The sequence below is a fragment of the Athene cunicularia genome (genome assembly GCF_003259725.1).
Source record: "Athene cunicularia isolate RWA chromosome 3 unlocalized genomic scaffold, athCun1 chr3_part1, whole genome shotgun sequence".
Classification (NCBI taxonomy): Eukaryota; Metazoa; Chordata; class Aves; order Strigiformes; family Strigidae; genus Athene; species Athene cunicularia.
The window spans coordinates 114,415,851-114,431,935 of record NW_020799097.1 but is presented as its reverse complement, the minus strand read 5'-3'; positions in this window follow the sequence as shown (position 1 = coordinate 114,431,935).

The following is a 16,085-nucleotide window of genomic DNA, read 5'->3' as shown; positions in this document are numbered from 1 at the left end:
AGGTTTCCAGCAGGCAGCAACAGGTTCCTATCATCTGGGTTTTGCCTCCCTCCTGCCTGCTCCATGCCTATGGCCAGCTTCTGAGCTCCCTCTCTGAAGCTGCTGGAAACAGGTAAGGAGAAAAAAAAGTGACCATTTACTCCTTTTTTTTTTTTTCCCCCTCTTCTTTCATGCTTCTGTCCCAGTTGAGCTATCATCTAATCAGCCTGCTGTAACAGGCAGGAAAAAAAAATGCCATTAACTGTATTTTTCCTCACTTACCTTTTCCTCTCTGCCAAGAGAGTATCCAGTAATCTTTGCCCTGGGAAAGCTTTGTTATCTCCGAGGGAAAGCTACCTTTCCATTACTCGCTCCAAGTCCCTGATTCAGCCTCTGCCAGAGGACAGTGTGCAAATGTGATGTTCCACCTGGTGTGTTAACCACAGACCACCACATTCGTTTATGACAGGTATTATCCGGGAGAAAAATGAAGAGGGAAGGAGGAGGAAGCATTTGATAAGCCAATAATTAAATACTGACACATTGAATCTCCCACTCTTCTCTCACTGTTTTTGAAGGTAGTAAAATCCAGACTGGCATTTCCCAGGAATCTCTATACATACAAAAACTTATCTGAGGCAAGCATTCCCTACAATAGAAATTATGGTGGCAGACCAAAGATCCATTTAATTCACCCAACAGTAACTAAAACAAAGTGCAAGAACAAGGTAAAGCACAGTGGTACTTTCCCAAGTGTTCTTCCAGGCTCCAACAATTTGTGACTCATGGACTCCCCAAGACACACATTCCCATGCATATAGTATCCTAACAAACTTTTTTTTAATGAACCTGTCCTGTATTCCCTCGAACCCACATAAACTGCAGCTAAGGCAAGGAGTTCCACAGTTTAACTCTACATAGTAACGAAGAAACTCTTCTTTTTGTACCTCTGCTCAGCAGAGGTTCCTCCAAGCTTTACCTCTCTTGAGAATCTGGCAGCTGAGTATGCATATGAAAAACAGTGATTTTTCCTTAAAATCTGTGTAAATTTTACCACACTATTCCACAATTCTGGCTGGAAATGGGAGAAAGAAAAAAAAAAAAAAAAAACCCACACCAAGGGAAAAAAAAGTCTAGGCCCTGAGGAAAGAAAGGAAGGTGACTGTGCTGAAACAGGTCATTATATCAAAAAAAAAAAGAATATGTAATTCCTACTTTAAGGATACAAAGAAGTCTTTCAGAGAAGTTTACACATATTTTGAATTTCTGCTCAAGCATCTCAGCAAGTAGGAAGATGTTTTAAGTGACAGGCCCCCCTCTCTCCTGACTGCATACTTGGAGATGTTTAGATGCCGTATTTATTCCATCAGGCTCATGAAATAAGTTACACCCAAGAAATGTGCTCTGGAGATGCCCATTTCAGACAATATGGTATGAGTAACGAGCACGGAGGTCTACGGTCTCCCCAGTTTTGGTTACTCCACCTCCCACTTGGCCCATATCTCAGCCCAGACAGGGAAGGCACACAAAGCTGTCCACCCTTCTGGATGACTACAGTCCTGATGGAGCCACAGCCTGGGGCACATGCTGCAGTTCGCCACCCACACACATAGGTTAATGCACTTTTTGATGATTCATAAACCCAGATCTAACAGCAGAATCAAGCTTTTTATTCATTATTTTGGAATGAAACATCAGCTAACATTTTTTACAGATGACTGTCAAGGCAGAATCCTGGACTGAAGAGCCCTGCTTATCTACAATGATTTTCAGCTACACCCTTTAAGGCAAAGCCATGTCTATTAAAAGAAAGAAAGAAAATCCCAGAATCATAATCCTGGAACATTCAGCTGTGTACTGTACTCTGTGCAGTCCATTATGTCTAGATTTTGCAGGGATCCTCTGTACAGCAAATGCTATTACTGTGCTACATAATCCCTACTCACTGTGGACTACTTAAGGATGGATTTGTATAGTCTTAACTGCAAAGTCTTCTCCTTTAGGTGTTCTCTCTGAGTCTTTAACAACGTAGCTTTGAAGTTTAATTACTCTCTTAACAGTTGCAACCATTATACTTGAGATATATACAAGACGAGCAATAAGCTTGTAAAGTAGGAGTTAACTTTAATCAAAAACGGAAAACATGAGGAAAGTTTTATTCATCAATAGCTTTGACAAAATTAACTTTAGTGTAAAGTGCATCAAGTCCAATTTTCAAACCACTGCAGATCTGCCCTCTTCCTCCTTCCAGCAGATTCTATTCAATCACTAATTATGAAAGAGAGGAAGGGTTGCCAATCAAGGCAGGGGGCACAAGAAGATTCACAAATGCCAGTTTAACTTTACTACTAATATAATGGAAAAAATATGTGCGGCGCAGCCACCCAGAAGATGACTGCCCCCAACATTTTGGAGAAAGAGTTACATCAGAAGACAAGTTGGCCACAGAAGATTACACTGGCACACAGCTCAACTAACCTAATGCACAGAGCTAGAATGAGAGACTACAGACACAGAAAAACTGCTCTGACATAAAGATATATTGCCATATTCCCTTTGTTAGAGAAAAGGGAAAGATTTACAACCTGTTTGTCAGCTAACAGAGGACAGATCTTTATGAGGGAAGCATTTCCAGAATATTTTACACGACCAACCATTTTCTTTGACCTCCCCATAATACCACGATACCCTCAGAGCTACACGGCTCATATTTGCAAAGAGAACACAAAGGAAGACACTGGAAGTGCAGATCCAATCAGCCATCTCCCTTTCTACCTTTAGTGTTGTTTGCCTGATGGCACAGACACAGTTTTAGGCAATAATGAACATAGAAAAGTATGTGTATGTGTAAGTACTTAACTCCAATAGCCCCTTTGCACAGTTGCCAATGCGAAGTGTAAACACATTGTGTGGCATACGCTTCACGGAGTCAACAATAAACACCAAACTAAACATTTAGACTCCAGCTCTGCAATTGCCTTTTCTCAGGCACCCACCTCTATTCAGAAAGCATCATTTGCACAGTACACAGACATTATTACCACACAGAGTTACAGGATTTATTTTCTCTACAATCTTTAGTAAGAGAAAGGAAATAAATTTTCATAACCTAAGACATGCATTCTTCTTGGTCACAGCAGGTGCTAACAGGTGGACAGAGATACACATCATGGCATTTTTTTTGTTTCAAGTAGCAGGTTCAGGAGTGTTATTCCCTGTCACAGAAGGAATAATTACAGGCTCCAAAGCCTTGGCCTCTAGAAGGTTTTTTTTCAGATATAAATATCATCCCATTTTGATCAATTTTTCTCACTCCATCTGTAAACTTTCCATTTTCTCCTGTGATTTTCCAATCTATTCTGGCAGCCATATTATTTCTAGATACGTAACATATTCTACTGGTTCACATAAACTTATATTATATATGAACGCTTATGTATATAACTACACACTTAAAAAAAACATTGAAAGAATGTCAAAGTTGTGAAGTCCAGACTCCACATGTCACGAAGTGGCAAGATTCAACTTGCACATTTTACATGCTTATAAACAAAGTTGTTTCTGCCTCTTAATGGTGCCTACAGAATACAAAGGGAAAAGACATCAAGATTATGTTGGATCCTTTGATCTAAATTGTTGTTGTAATGGAGTGACTGCTGTCCATAAGAAAAGTTCAGCATCTTTAGATTCCTTTTGCTAAAGTTTCTTCAAATGTCTGATATGGTAAGAAAACTGGAGTGTTACTTCTTTCTAAATGCAGTGCTACAACAGATAAGGAACTTCTCAATTCTGTGAGACATAACATTAGGGTAAGACATGTTCTTACCCAACTTACCCTAACTTCATAAAACTCAAAATCCCCCTTGTTGCCATCTACATACAGTGTGTCTGGTCTCACGCCAGAGAACTTTCCAACAATAACAAGAAACTTTTGTCATCTAAATATTCCTGTAGAAAACTCACAGAATTAATATTCTTATTCATTGAAAATTTGACTTTTTTATTTCCAATCCTCCTTCACATCCAGACATTACAGAGAGGTTTCCAAACTTGACGGTTTAGAGTCAAAATTTATTATATTCACAAATCACTAATTTTAGGCTCCAACAAAAGTACAAGGTCATTTAATGATGTGATAGATTATATCCCATTCCTGAAGTCTGAGGATCATGAGACTAGCATCTCCTCTGCTAAATCAACAGGAGGGACAGTCTCAGAAACATTCTTCCCAGAGACCACCAGATTTACAAGCTCTGCTGAGAAACCATCAGCGCTGCAAATAGTCTAAATCCTGCTTATGCACTGTGCTGGCTGAGACTGTAATCACCAAAAACTCCAGCTGTTTGTGCCAAAAGTCCTTTACGTAGATGCACAATTGGAACTTGTAAATTACATCTAGAAACAGCTAAGGCTCATGAAACTCCAAAACTTTGACCATTGTGGCCAGCAGGGTTGTAATTTCTGTGAATCTGGTATCTGGGGTTCTTGGAATTTACCAGCCCTGCTGGCAAAGCAATCACATCTTGTAACGTCCATGCGGGCAGAAATGAGGTTCAAGGAACTTACAAGCTCCCCAGGGCAGCTGGAGGAACTTGCAAATTCAGTCAGACAGATACCTAGTGTTTGTGGAAATTTGCCAAGCCTTTTCAGAAAACAAATCACAGCTTATGACGCTTACAGTTTTTTTCCCTGTTGGAACTAACAGTGAGGTCCACTGCAGAGGTTATACTCCCCACTGAATGCCTGAGCAGTTATGTGTCTTTGCTGGGAATCTAAGTTCTATTCTTGGCTGCGCATCCACAGGCCAATATGAACTTTCCAAGAGATTCAACGGCTGCAGCTTCTATGGTATGCCTGAAGGATACTGGAAATGTTCTTCGCATGCAAATTAACCTCCACAGGTAGTCTGGGGAAGATATAATCTGTATTAAGTATCTCACACGAAATAAAACAGGCACCAGAGAAGCCAGCAACTTCATGTTCCAGCCTCAGAGCAGTTCTGGAAGGCTTGATGAAAGGTGAAGACGTTCCTAAGCATAAAGTAATTGCTTGCTCCTCTGTCGACTATGTTCTCTTGTTTGAGCTGTGCCAAACTATCTTACGAACTATCATCAATGAGAGACACTAAACCACAATAACAGGGGGGGCAACACTGAACCCTGGGGAGGCAAGTAGGTATGGGTGACAGGACAGATAGGAAAAGCAAGGAAAACACCACCTACTCCTGGGTATACTGCGTTGTGAGGTGGGGAACAAAATATTCCATGTGAAGGGACAGATGTAATAAAATATTATCAAATTACTATTTCAGTGTTGCTTCAAAAGAAGCATACATACTAGCTTCAGCTGTCATGTGCTTGAACCTAACCTGCTAAGCACAGAATTGTGATAAGTTTCAAAGACTCAGGCCATTTTAATAAAAATATTACATGTACAACAGTATAGTGCACATGAATTAACAGATATTCTACTCTCTGACTATTAGCACAGAGTCTAGCTGGACTTAGTTAGCCCTGCAAGTTTCCATCCCATGTCTGCCTCCAAGGGTCTATGAAATCACTAAGCAGCTTCTATGGAGCAACTGCATCTCCCCACATTAAAAATGGGTGTTAGCTAGTAAAATCAGCCTCTTCAATCAGATTCAGGACAGGCCAAAGAACACTCTGACCAATGGAACTGAGCCAAGATGTCCAACCTTACATTAAAAGCAGGAGACTAGTCACAGAGATTAGTCAACATCAACCCACTGAGGAAGAGAAGGTTTTGCCTTGTCTGAAGCAATTTAGAGAAAGCCAGGATTTTCTGGAGAGAGGTCTCCGACTGTGGTTTCCAGCACAGCCTTTTGACTTCCCAGTTATGCAGCTACAATAAACCCACATTAAAAGGGGCTCCTTCTAGTTCCTAACCCCAGAGATAACCCAGAGCACCCTTACCTTGAGTAATTCTGGTTAACAACACGTGGGAAGGGGTAGCCCCATTGAGCTATCTATTCTTTCAGCTTTTTCAAAACCTGCTTTGCACTCTGAAGTGTGCACTCTGAAGCCTCTGCAGAACCCTTGGAGACATATACAGCAGATGCTACCAGAAAGGCTCTTACACAGCTGCATGTGCTCTGTGTGTGTGTGTATGCACGTGCTTTGCAGAAGGTGTGCATGTGTGTTCAGAGGTCTGTCTGTACTTCCAGGACTTCTGCACCCAGAGAAATTGATTTTTGCCTTCTAAGAAGCATTGCATTCATTAAAACAAAAGAGGCAGTAGGAAACATGAATAGGAGGGAGATGTACTTGATAAGCATAGATAAAGGAAAACCTAATTCATCAACACTCCTTAGACTCTGCTTATTATACTGACTTCCCCGAGCAGAGGTCTTCCCTCTCATTTTAGTCTTTTGAAGACTCTGCGCAGGCAGTACACATTGATTAAAACTGTTTGCAATCAGTATTATCTTTACCTCTCCTTTTAGCCACACTGATATTAATACACACAAAGAAACCTCTCAGCAAGAGCCTTTCATACCCTTCTCCTCTGGGTCTCACTCTTCCCCCCACAGAAGTATCCACTGTCATCTCAAAAAATACACTGGAGTAATGCAGCCACTCCCAGATTCCCTCTGTGAATCTGAAACACTTTGTTATTCCCAGAACCTGAACCTTAAGAATTCTAAATCTTTGCATTTAGAATTCCTAGGCTTGCCAGGTTCAGATTTTTTTTCCTGAATTCATCTTACCCAGATTTCTGTTAAACCAAACTGAAACAGAAATTTTGCACAGAAGATGAAGATACAGCAGCAGCTTCAGAAAATGCCATACCAGGGCAGAAAAGTTTCACCTGCGCTAAGCACTGTAGCTCTTCCTAACGTCACATGGAAAGACACCTTTGCAGTCATTACAAGAACTCACATCCTTTTCCAAACAACTGTACCATATAGGGTTAGTTAATTGCTTTGACAAGGCAACAAATTAAGCCTCACAAAGGACATAATGTTTGGAAGTAACAGCTTGCTACATCACTTATATAACCTACTCTGTTTTCTCTTTCATGCAATTTTAAGAAGTTAATTGAGTTAAGGGGTAGGGGGGTAGTTATTACTACAGTTTAAACAAGAGGAAAATTATTTTAATTGCATATATTATGTTAGAATATGCTGGCACTCTCCATAAAGACATTATCTTCCTTTTAGAAAGAGGTGAGGTGAGTCTGCTCAGAGGATTCCTATCTTTGGCTTATTTCATCCCCGAAGGTTCCTTTCTTCATGAACCAGAGCAGAAGACTATGCAAACTAGAAGTCAAGAGGATTAATGTAGCATTCAGGAAAGAGTTCTTTCATCTAGCTGAGAATAACCTTGGACAAAGCCATCAATTACAACAGTTCCAGATTAGGGCAAGTTCAGCTACACAGCTACATCCCAGTTTCATAGATGATCTCTCTTCCCCAAATGAGCTGAAGCAAACGTCCAGGTTTAAACTTTTTCAATACATTGAGAATTTTTGGAACAAGATCTGGGTATGAATTCTGTGGAGTGTTTCTGTATGTGGTCTGCTAGGAGAACTGTGAAGACCACCTCCCCAGAGGGCACTACGCCTGTGCTCTAGGTCTGATATTCCATCTTCTCCACTGCTGGCTTGACATTTGAACTAGACCTATAGAATCCCTTCAAAACTATCCGCACGTTTTTGTTTGCCTACCAGTAAGCATTCCACTGCTCAACCCCTGTGAGCTCTGGAGGCAAGCACACCTCATACTACCATTTTGCCACTAGAGGGCAGCTCTACATTTCGAGATCTTTTCTGCTATCTCCAAGAGGAATAATTTCATTGCATTCCTACACAATGGATCCATAACATATAACTTCGGCTCAAGAATCTTATAAAGGCCTTCTTTGTTTTAAAGCAAAGCACAGCAGTTACCATTTAATTCACTGGTTTATCGTGCATTTATCTTTGAGAGGTATGCAGTATCACTGTACACAGAATTCAGACGGAACTATGCCGAGTTGACTTTTTAATGGAGAGCACCATTGAGGAAACATCTCATTTTGCCAGGGTGCAGTTTGTTTCCATGGTGCATTCCCAGTCTCACAGGCTTATGGTATTTTCTGCTGCTTGTAAGTCCACATGCTTTAAAAATCAACAATAGCAATTTATCAAAAAACATGTTTTTAAAGGTCAGCATTCTTTTAATGTGCACGTTTACTTAAAACCGCAGATCTATGTTAAGCAATTTTCACCAGAAAAGAACTGGCTGGTTCAAGTTTCTTCTCTTTTTTTTTTTTTCTCTTTCTTCTTTTTTTCCTTCCTGCTATCAACTCCCCTGTCATCTGGACAAACCTCCACCAGTGTTAAGACCATGCCCTCAAATCAACATCTGCATTTAGACTTGTTTGTCCATTCTGCCCTCTAAGGCACGCCCATCAGCCAACAAATGACTGCTGTCAATCAGGTCATGGGAGCTCTGCCACACGGGGAGCGCAGTTCCACTTACCTCATACTCAGCTGCATTCCCTATACAAGCTTCAAGGGATGGCAGGCTCCACAGGAACTTCACATGTGGCTCAAAGCCAAGTCCCACTTCCACGGGGCTCTAGCCGCAGATCTTCATGGACATAAACTGAAAGCATCCTTCAAATAAGCCCCACAGAGGTTTTGCCATCCCAACCTTTTCTTTTTCAGTGTCTAAAGAGTCAATGAATACTGTGACATCTCTCATGCCCTTTAACTGAGAAGTTCCCCTCAATTTGGTCCCTTATTTCTCAGAAAACTCAGCCAGGACTGTGAGGATTCCTGGGGCTTCAAAGCCAGCTCTTAGTATTCTGCCACCATAAGGAACATCAAGGGAAGCATGGATTGAAGTTCCAGCCTCATTCAGGGACCTAGTCCCCCCTCTGACCCAATCCACCAACACACCTCACACTGCCACATGGCACTTGGTGCAAGGGAAAGGGGAAATTTTTCTGGGACTACCATATTAAATTACGAGAACGCCCCGCTAATAATAATAATAATATGTTGTACAAGTTCCTTTTCCTAGTAGAAGCCCTACAAGTCAAGCCCTACAACTGAATACTTGTACTGGCTATCTTCCAACCATGAATGGAAAAACACACTGACATGAAAGTTTATTTTAAAAGACACCAGAGGGGTCACTTCCAGATTAGGTCGGACTGAGTTTTCCTCACATTTTGTGAAACCCTTCAGGAGATTTGTTGTGGCATTCCACAGTTCTCCAGGCAAAAAAAGCAAAACATACTGTATAGAGCTTGCAGATGTAAGAGTTGAACACTTCTTTTCAGAAAATACCAACCTACAATAACAAATCTTTTTGCTATTCACAAGAGAATCATTGAGTATTGCAAAACTTGATAATTACTGATTCATGACAGATTTAGGAAAAACATCAGCTTAAGTAATCAGGTCAGGGCACTGCTGTTGACCACAGTGTTGGCAAAAGAAACAGTTTCTTTCTTCATATCTTTCATCAAAGTTTAACATTTCACAGTATTTAGCTTTTAGCACTTCGTTGGTCCAGGCCAGTAAACAACTGATAGATTGAGAACTAGAAGTTAAATTGTGAGCAAACATCTCTATTTAGTATTATCTCATAATTCACTTACATCGTTCACATACTTTTAAATTCAAGTTAGTAAAATTACTGAGGATCCCTAACAGTTGCAAAATAATTTATTACTGCTGCTAATGAATTCACAAGAATGATTAATCTCTCACACAGCCTGTCCCAAAAGGTATGCTGTGTCACATACTGCCAACTGGGAATAAAGATTTCATTCAGATCTCACAGTGGACAAAAACAAAACCTACTTTTTTGTGAAGAAAATGTACGCGATCTTCACTTCCTCCTGGAAAACAATGGAGGAAAAGTCAAGAACTTTTCTCTAATAAAGATTACTGCAAATAAATCCATTCCCCTTTCTTCCATGCCTCCATGATATTCTTTCCCTGACACTGGGAAATCATTCCAAAAAGGCAGCAGCGCCGTGAAAGGTCTTCTGACTGCAAATGAGGCATTGTAATAGTTCCTATTTACCTTCCTAAAATGCACACTTAAACCACAAACAAAAACGCCCAAAACCTAAAACTGAGAAACTGTGAATCCACCTCAAGTAAATATTTGTTCTGCTGTAGAGAAGATACTATCCTTAACACTTCACCTAACTCTGCTAGATGTGACTTACACAACAAAGTGTGTTCTAGCAATTTAAACCCAACCCACAGGGGCCAACTTTTAAACATCACCATTTACCACACTTCAGGCCTACAGCACAGATACATTTCCTGCATCACAGAAGACTTCTACTAAATAATGACAGCCATGTTGGAGATGAAAATGGAAGTTAATTGGATGAGGTGTGTCACGAATCTGGAGCAATTCCATCCAAAATAATGTCTTGTGCAACAGCCGTAAGCTGTGATTTTCTATACAGAATTATTTTTTTTATACACATTTGCTCTCAAATGAAGGTTATGTGACAGTTAACTTTGAATCATTATTAGGTCTAAAGGAAAGCTGTAAAACCACTCAACCCTCTACCTTCAGAGAAACAAAATTATACATCCTCTTATAAAATTTCCTGCTAATTAAAGAAGAAAGGAAAATATTGGGTGGAAGGGAAGAAGCTATAGGAAGAAGAGCTGGTAAGACTGTTTAACAGTCTTCTCCTTAGAACCATCATTAGAAAGTTTTCACCCATTCACATTTTTTTTTTTTTTTTTTTTTAAAAGAAAACTCTCTTTTTCATATAGTTCTACTCATAGAATTTAGGTGCTGTCATGTCAAAGCCACCATTAAAACAGACAGAATTAAATGTCATCTTTGCACTTTCTAAGTGAACAGACTGTATTAAGCACAAAGAACTCCCTTATTGATAACAAGATGTGTCCCTGTGGATGAGATCGGGACACAGTGGCAGAGCAGCCTCAAGTACTGGGACAATGACTGTCAGAGCTCACATGGCCTCTTACTCTTGTGACCTTGTGATACACATGCAAGTTAATATACACGCACACTCACACACACCAGTTACATCCTATTTCCACACAGGACGAGAGCTGATTCTGAATTAATGCTAAGTTCAGTAATTATTACAGTTTCCTGAAAACACTTCTAAGCAACGACTCCACTGAATGACATCATGGTCCAATAGTCACCTTTTTTTTCCTCTTTTTGCTTTTGGCTAATCTTTTGAATCAGCATGACGAAGGGGACTGAAGAAAAGCACGGGAAAAATAAGAAAAGGTCCTTCTTAATAACTGCAGTGCCACACTCTGAACCAAAGTCACTTTCACCGGTTTTGTGCCCTCCCCTTTAAAGCAGCAAGGAATTTACCAGCTAACAGCACCTATAAGACCCATCCCCAAATGCCAGTAGACACAGTACTCACAAAAATGTATCAGGCTCCTAACCCACTGCAGTTGGACCACATGAGTTTCAATGCATCTCCAGCGCAAGGGAGAGAAAGAATCTGACCCTTGGTCCTAAAGCAACAAGTGCCAAAAAAGCTATTTTACAATCACACAACCAAACAATCGACTTCAGCGGGCTTAGTTCATTCATCTTCAATATTACATGTTTCTTAGCATCCAAAACTTACTTAGAGATACCAGTCAGGAGCTCCAGTAACATTCTGAGATTTGTATATTAAATGCCTTCCTGAAAGATTCAGAAATTCCAGGTACTTAATAACTGAGAAAGGTAATTAATAACTCAGCCACAATTTGCTAACAAAACGTTGAACCAAGAGCTCCCCTTTGATTTGAGAAAAGCCTAGGCAAGCTCAGTCCATTATGCTTCTCCTGCTCTAACGTTTTCTTGCAGAGTTGAATTTATATGTTACAAGTCTGATCTCTCTTAGAGATACATATTTGAAAAATGAATTATGAATGTGATCATAAAATGACCAAGGCCTATCCAAAATTCTGGCACGTTCTAATTACTGCTGCTAGAATTGAAACCTTCTGCAACCACAGTTCACTGTTTAAAGTGCTGTCAAACACTATGGTGAGAAAGGCACATTTTTTCAAGAGTAAGGGAGCTGGAAAGAAAAAACCTGTTCTACATAAAATAGGCTAAAAGGTAATAAATAAGGAGTCTGGAAGTACGTGCTAGTAAGACACTGAGTAGAATCCATTCCCCTCCTTTGCACTGGTACAAGTGATTTTTTCCATGTGTACCCTTCTCTTTTTGTTCCTATTTTCTAAGTGCACGAAAGACACAAGGACAGAGTGGTGCTCCAACTCTTAACTTGGTCTGCACAACATGTCCAGTGCTTTTCTTAAAGCATGTACCTTACATACCCTGAATTCATGTTCAGCAAACCACTTGAACCAAGGTCAAGGAGCCTTCTGCAGGAACTGGATGCATACCAAACACTCCTCAGCTAACACGGGAGATGGCAGAAATGTCATTTCTGAGAAGAGCTGAGCCACATGTAGGAAGTGCTTTGAGCCTACGCCACAGTCACCTGACAGCCCCAGGAGCTACCAGGCTGCCTCGGAGGCAGGCGGCAATACCTCAAGCCTTGTTCTACAGCCTCCAAAGAGGCACACTTTAATATCTTAATCTCCAGAACTGTATTTACAACCTGCAGCTGTGCTGCCAAGAGGCCCATAGCCCCAAACACACTGTGGCTATTGTTGGTAAAACAGAGCTCTGAGGTTTCTTGAGTGACATAAGAAAGTTAACTGAAATACACTGCGCTGCTCTGGCTGAGGGTGGAGAGGGATATTTATTTTTCTTTGTATCGATCAGTTTATTTTGGGCCTTGATCACTTTTGGCATTAGCAGTCTTCTAAATTTTAACAGCCCTTAAAGCACGGTAAGGGCGTGAACGAGCAGGATTAACATGTTAGGGCTTTGGACTTCCAGGTTACAAAAACTTGAACTGATTAATAAAAAAAAAATAATTCCTGTGTTATACATAATTTAAAATAAGCATATATTGTAAGTTATGTGTTACTTTATTACACGGACAAAATGTTTGGTATCGTTCTGCAGCCTCTTTAAAGGGATACCTCAATGACTGAGAGCAGTGGTGTTTCCTCTGTCTTGCTCAAGAACTGAGTTTTTCCCTGATGTGGTTAAACTCCTACAGAGTATATTTTGGGAGCATACAGGGACTTTTCTGGACCAGCTTTCAACCGCATTATCTTCCAGCCTTTTCCAGAATTTTGATGTCTCTCAACCGCATGTATCTGCAAATAGGGGTGAGAGGATAACCCTCTAATCTCAGAAAAAGGAAAATCCCCACTGTTATTTTTCCTCTTCTTTCTGTGTGACAGCATACAGACTAGCACTAAGCAATATTCTTGGGAATTAAAATGCTCTGACATATATCCTTTAGTATTAACATAAAGATATTCACCAGAAAAGTTGTCTCTGGATAATAATTAACAGGTTAACTGGGCAGGTTGTCTGCCAAGTTCACCCACACACAATATAAATAAGCAATGCTGCTGCTTTTCCAGTATTAATAACTTCTTCTCAAAAGGTAAAAAAAGCAAACTTGGAGAGTTCAGAAGATGCTTACGAAACCCGATTATTGTTTAACTTATCTACTGACCCTGATGTTTCTGAATTCTAAAAAGCAGAACAGTCATCAGCAAGAGCTCTGCCCCACAAATCTGTTCTTCTAAGGTCCTCTTCCACAGCAGCATTTCTGTCTTATTTTTCTTGTGCTGAAAGGTCACAATGCTGCCACACTCCATTCTAGCTCCATGAGGTTCTGCAGAAAGCAGGTGAAGGTTTTCAACTATGGATGTCTGCCGTGGAGGTGTTTAGCACTGTCTGAAAATCAGGAATACTCTACATCATCTTGACTAAGGACAAAAAAGGTTGAATTACTCAAAAAAAAAAAAAAAATCTGGAGCTAAATACAATACTGGAATACTGCAAAAATTAAAAATAGGGCATTTTAACACTTTGAATGGCCTGCTGAAGTTGACCTGCCAATTAGAAATACGTGCTAGTCATACATACATATTCTATTCCAATCAGCTCACATTTACCTTTCTCAGAAATGAAAAAGACCACAGGACAAAAAGAGACACCTACAGCTCAGAGGAAGGGGAACTGGATTTCCTATGTAGAAGGAAGAGAAAGAGAGGACATGGAGTTTTTACTCATTCCCACTCATTTTTCTCTCTGAAATATGAACATTGCAGTAGATGAAGTTCTGCCTGATTCTACTTTCAGCTGAGCCAATACCAAGGTGCCCATAGCAGGCCCTGTCACTGCTGTCTGAAACCAACCTCACAGGTAAGAATCCAAATTCCACTGACTTTGAAAAGCATCTAGGTATCTAAGACTATTAGCTCCCTTTGGAAATCCCAGACACATATGTGAATGCATTTGCCCCACTTACCTGTGCAAGCATCACGTATTTTCTTCATTTCACAGACAGAGTGTACCAAGAACTAGATTAAATGATTTGCACAAAGTTTCATGAGAAGCCAAAACTAGACATGAAAACTGTCTCCAACATATTCTAGGTCATACTGGATCCGAATCCTGGCATTCCTATTTTGCCTCTTAGCCAGAGCAAGGAACCGCACTGACATATTTAATCAGAAGAATACTATATATTCCAGCTAATATTTTGAACATCAGGAAGGTTGTCTGTTCCTCAGATGGTTACACTTCTGTGGAAAGGTTCTAGACAGTTCTCATTTTAACCAAACTGGTTGAAACCTAGTACAGCATCAGATTTAAATTGGTTTTCCAGAAAAAGGAAAGAAGGAATGACAATTGCAGTGTTACAAAAGCCACACACCTACACTGATGCATGTTTCCTTGTCTGCTGTTTCTTTTACCCAGCATGAGAACAAGAAAAAGAGAAGACAAGGGAAATCATTGGTGGAGAAAGCAATGAAAAAGAGCTGCTACACAGAATAAAATAGTTGAATGTGTTAAAAATACCCATACAGGCAAAAGATAGGAAGACTGTTCAAATTCCAGATTCAATTGCTTATCAGAATAAAATCTTCACAGCAATAGTGGTGCAATTTAACTTAAGGCCCAAATTTGTCATACCTGAAATTTTTACCACATTAAACAGTCTTTACCTGTATGTTTAACTCATGAAAACAGACATTCTGGGATGGTAAGCAAACTTATGTCAACTAGGCCTCAAAGTTATGCCCTTGAAAACACCCAGAAAGCGCCTGCAAGCCACATTCTCTCATCTCTTAAAGGGAAGCCTTAAATTAACATCGCACCTAAGTACTAACAGGAGTGGTTTACAGTCATGAAAAATACTAGTTATGTAAGACACAAGAGGTGGTGAACCACACATGGGAAGTAAAATGGACTCATCCTTCCCTCACACAATCACATCCTCATTTCATACGTTGTTTTCAGCTGTATCAGGAAAGCACTCACACTTCAGAAGCCCTTTAATTGTCTTATTTATTATGTACAAATAAAGCAATGAAAAAGATGGACAGCCTCTGGGCAGATGCTTTTCTCATTCACTCCCTCAGTCTCACCTGCATTTTCTTTTACTGTCCGAGGACTCTGGTGAGAATACAATTACCATATTCTTTGGGCATTCAGATTTCTATCAGAGTTTACAAAAACAAACAAAACACAAGATCACATCCCTATAAATTCCAGAAGAAAAGCAAATTGAATGCTTAATAAATTTCATGCAAACCACATGCTTGATCTTTAGTGAAAGTTAAAATAAAACATGGCAACAACATTATACTTTAATATCCTCAGAGTATTTTTAAGACATTTAGAAATTAAATCACAGGTTAGCCTTAGTTAGCCAAAGGCCTCAGCACAACAAAACTCATGCAAGATCTCTCATACAGGAGGTAATTTTAGCAAAATAAAGGCTGAAACTCTAGTCTACTAGCTTTTCTAATCCAACTCTTGTGCCTTTTTCCTTGTCAAATTGCAAGAAATATGGGGCAGGAATTTTTTCTAATTATGTGTTGTTTCATCTGTCACCTATGTCCTCTACTGCAATGCAAAGCAGCAAACAAGTAATAACAATAAATATATGTTTGATTTTAATGAGAGGCTTAAGAAGAAGGAGAGAATATGTTCTCTTGCTACTGACAATTTGGTCCTTATTAACTTCTTGTAA